Source organism: Carlito syrichta, unplaced genomic scaffold (genome assembly GCF_000164805.1).
Source record: "Carlito syrichta isolate Samal-C Ts95f unplaced genomic scaffold, Tarsius_syrichta-2.0.1 Scaffold302324, whole genome shotgun sequence".
Classification (NCBI taxonomy): Eukaryota; Metazoa; Chordata; class Mammalia; order Primates; family Tarsiidae; genus Carlito; species Carlito syrichta.
This window is the reverse complement of record NW_007246420.1, coordinates 621,115-625,796: the sequence shown is the minus strand read 5'-3', so window position 1 is coordinate 625,796 and position 4,682 is coordinate 621,115. Positions and strand designations below refer to the sequence as shown.

The 4,682-nt window shown below is 43.5% G+C and overlaps 1 pseudogene; it reads right to left on the bottom strand.

Moving 5' to 3' along the window:
• LOC103258673 overlaps positions 1–3,189 on the bottom strand; it is a 6,961-nt pseudogene extending 3,772 nt beyond the window's left edge.
• Positions 3,190–4,682: the final 1,493 nt, after the last annotated feature.

Below are 4,682 nucleotides of genomic sequence, written 5' to 3'. Positions count from 1 at the left end.
GCGGGCTCAGGCAATCCACTCACCTCAGCCTCCCAAGGCACAGGATTACAGGCTGAGCCACTGAGCCCGGCTATATTTCCTTCTTAATGTTCTGTTATTTTAGGTCTTACACTTAGATGTTTGATTCATTTTGAGTTGATTTTGTATAAGGTAAAAATAGGGATCCCAATTCATTCTCTTCCATCAAGATCTCTAGTTGTTCCAGTCTTTGATGAAAAGCCCATTCTTTCCCTCCTTGAATTACCTTGGTACCCTTGATGAAAACCAGTTGTATATGGGAAGTTCATTTCTGAAATCAATTAAATCCACTGACCTATGTTATGTATGTTGTAGCCACTGAAAGTGTGGTACTCTTGAGAGATAACTCAGGAAATTCAGAAGCAACAAATTCAAGAGCTGATTTAAAAGAAGAAATTAATGATCAACAAGGTTTTAAGTTTCAACTTTAATGTTTGTGACTATTTGTGAATAGTCAATTTATACTTTTTTCTTTTCCTCCTAGGGACTTACATTATATTATTTTTTTTCCTTGTCTTTCCTCTTTTTGTGTGTGTGTTAGGAGTCTCACTCTTGCCCAGGCTGGAGTATAATGGCATGATCATGATGATCATGGCTCACAGCAGCCTTGGCCTCCTGGACTCAGGCAATCCTTCTGCCTCAGCCTCCCAAGTAGCTAGGACTACAGGCATGCGCCACCACACCTGGCTAAAATTTTTATTTTTTTGTAGAGATCAGGTCTTGCTATACTGGTCTCAAAATCCCAAGCTCATGCAATTTTCCTGCCTTGGCCTCCAAAGTGCTGGGATTACAGGCGTGAGCCACTGCATCCAGCCTTGACTAATATTTTATTAAGCCAGAGAGACAGTGAATTAGACTTATTATCTATTTGTCCATTTAATGTTATAAATATTTCCCCCAAATTCACTTATTTAAAACTTTAAAAAATTTATTTTTGAACATTTAGATACTTGGGATACTTGTAGATAACTATCAAGATTTGCAATTACCACATCAAAGCTGTAAATATTTTTTAAATGTTATTCCCATTGTTATGCTTAAGAAACCTATTCCTGGCTGGGCTTGGTGGCTCAGCCTGTAATCCCAGCACTTAGGGAGGCCGAGGCAAGTGAATTGGCTGAGCCCACGGGTTGGAGAACAGCCCAGGCAACTTGGCGAGACCTCGTCTCTACAATAAATCAAAAACTAGTCAGGCATGGTAGTGCATGCCTGTAGTTCAGACTACTTGGAAGGCTAAGGTGGAAGGATCGCTGGAGCCCAGCAAGTTGACGCTGGGGTGTCCGTGAGTATGCCACGCACTCCAGCCTGGGTGACAGAGTGAAACTCCAACTCAAAAAAAAAAAAAGAAACCTATCCCAAAGCAAAAATAATTTGAAATATTTAGAATTTACTTCTTCAAATGATGTTTTTACCAAATCTATTCAGTTCATCTTCAATATGTCCAAGTGAGGCAGGGTAGCTAGCACAGGTTAGACATAGATAAATTTCCTGTAGGCAGGTTTTAGGAAGTGTTCAGACATTTTTAAAATTGCATTTTACTGCAGGCCAAGCTGGCAGTCTACCCCACCCCCTTGGCAAATCCAAAGAAAACCCCACAGATATTAGAATAGGATAGCTCAGCCTTTCAAGTCAATTCATAATAATCACTAAGAATCTTTCAGGTTCCCTGTCAAAGACAGAAGCCCAGTACCACTCCTTAACTAACCAAAGCCATAGAAATTATAATAAAAACACCTTTTAACTCATGAATTTGTGAACTGTAAACATCAGGCAGGTCTCCCGCAAAAGACAATGTGGCCAGGAAAAGACCACTCCTCCCTGTCTCTTCTCCCATCAGAAGCAAAAAGATGTCACTCTCTGGAGTTGCGGTTACGTATATTTCACCCTCCTTAGCACATCAATTGTTGGGAAAATATATCTAGTTTCTTAGTTAAGAGCAAAAACGCAGTCTATCCTTTTAAAGAGACTAGCCCTTGCCAGGTCTTTCTGGTAGAAACTTTTGCTGCCCTTTCCTCTCTTCTTTCTCTAATAGCCTTTGTTTTGAAACTTTGCTGGCCGCTCTGAAAAATTATTACAGGTTCTAGTCAAAGAGAAAAAGCTAAGAAAATATGTAAAACAACTACAATAACTTGCTTGACATAAGTAACTCCATTTTGTTAAAATCCTCCGTCTTAACTGGCTGCCTGACCTAAGAAAACCTCCCAATGTGTCCGTGTGATTGTTGTAACGTTCCCATGACCACAGACCCACAGCTTTGTTCCCCTCAGCTGATCACAATGACCATTCTTGCTGGCCGTTTGAAACTCCCTAGTTCCAAGTTCGTGTAATTAAATGCTTTGTTGGCTGAAATCAGATGTTGCGCCAAGATATTGTTCTCTGCAAAATTTCCCCTACCACGTCCCTATAGTTTGTTCCTATAATTTGTTCCCTTTGTTTTTAGTTCCTCATTCCCTTATCCCCCTGCTATGTAGGCAACCTGCAGATTTTACCTATATAAGATTTTATTCTGCGTCAAGAGCTTCTTGGCAAGAGCCTTCTCTTGACCACGTGCTAAATAAAGGACTCTTAATTCGGACTTGGCGTGCTGGCGTGACTCCTCACACTTCAGTCATAACAAAAGAACTCATGGCTTTGTGCCACACCCTACCTGCACTGCAAGGAGGAGGAGCACGATGTATGCAAGAAAGAAATGGAACTTCAATCACTCATTTAGGATGTAAGTCAACGCTTCATGCGACAAACTAGGCCTTTTCTGATGGTGTTAAAAGTAGCCATCCCACGTATTACCAAACAGGCTGGTGCCACATCAAGGTCCGTGACAGTCGCCGCATCCCACCTTGAGGAGCTCACACCCACCAAGCAAGAGATCACCCTCGGGCTCACTGTAACGATACTCCCATGGTGGACCCTCGCACACAGGGCTGAGGCCTCAAAACAGAACATCGCCGAAAGATCCCGTCTCAGACTACGGGTCCAGCCCAACCAGACTTGCCTTCTCGCCTTCCCGCGAACGCGCTGAAATTCCCCCTGCTCGGCCTCGAGTCGGAGCCTCCAGCGTTCGGGCGATCTGCGCTTGCGCACTTCTGGGACGGGCGGCGACTCCCAGAAGCCTCTGGGCTTTGGCAGTGGGCGGGGCGGCTTCGGCCAGTGGGCGGGATGGGCGGACCCCATAGTCACCAGCCGTATTTCTTCTAAGTTTATATGATTCGGGAATTCATTTCTCACGGGTGACTACCGTCCTGGGTATTCAGGCCTGGACTGCGTTTCCCACGGGCGACGGACAACACTGGGAGCTCTGGCTCCGTTCCGGCTCTCTGGGCGCTGCGCGGGTCCGGGTCCCGCCCGAGGAAGAAGCCGGCGTGGGCGCTGCGGGACACGCCCCGCAGACCTGGACTGCCGCCCGAGGGTCCCTGCGTGGCGGTGAGCGTGGGGCTGGGGGTGGGGGGCGCTCAGAGGACTTTCATCTTCCCTATATTTCAGTGACATTCACATCTTCCTCTAATACTTTTATTTGTCTCGTTTTCTTAATAATCAGGAGTTTATTTTAGAATTTTCTCGTGTTCGTTGTAGAAACATTGTCAGGGGATTCAGGTTTCTTATTCATTGGTGCTCAGAATTGCTATAGTACTCCATTTTATTATCTGATCCAGTTGCAGGGATATTAGCTTGACAAGTGATCCTGAATTGCTGTCACTATCAGAAGAGAGAGCCTGTTCATACAGTGGTAAATTGAATAAATGAAATTCACTTAAAACTGAGGAGAAAGCAGCTCATATCTCTCTCTCTCTCTCTCTCTCTCTCTCTCTCTCTCTCTCTCCCCCCTCCCTCTCCCTCTCCCCCCCCTCCCCACTTTCTCTTTCTTTTTTTGTAGGGGGTCTCACTCTATCACCCAGGCTGGAGTGCAGTGTCACAATCACAGTTCACCACAGTCTTGACCTCCTGTGCTCAGGCAATCCTTCTGCCTCAGCCTTACAAGTAGCTGGGACAGCAGGTGTGTACTAACACACCCGGCTAATATATATATTTTTTTTCTTGTAGAGATGAGATCTTTCTGTGCTGCTTAGACTGATCTCAGACTCCTGGGCTCAAGCAGTTATTCCACCTTGGCCTCCCAAAGGGTTGGGATTGCTGGTATGAGCCACCTTGCCTGGCTGCAGCCCATTTCTTAAGACAGAATTCATTTGATTTATAGTTGAAACTTGTAATCTATGAAAATCACATGTAAAGTGGAGTGAATATGCTATAGATATCTTTTCTTAATAAATTAATGTCAATAGCATAAAAGTGTCAGCAGCTAACATTGTGATTATTGTATACCAAATATTTTTTTGAGTACTTGACATGTATATCAAGTAATTTAATCCACTCAACAACCCTACTATTCTCCCAATTTTACATGTGAAGATACTGAGAAATAGTGGATTTAAGTGACTTGCTGTAGGTCACACACAGCAGGAAGGTGGCAAAGGCCTTAATTGATCCAGAACATATGTTTGAAGCCAACGTTATGCTTGTTCTCTAGAGTTAGAGGAGATATGGCTTTAAATTTTTTGAAAGAACAGCCAAACAAAAACAAATCTCTTTTTCTTGATTTCTCTTACTGTTGTCAAAAATCTTATTCTTAGTATCACTTTGACTTTTCATTTTTTGCAATTATAATTTTC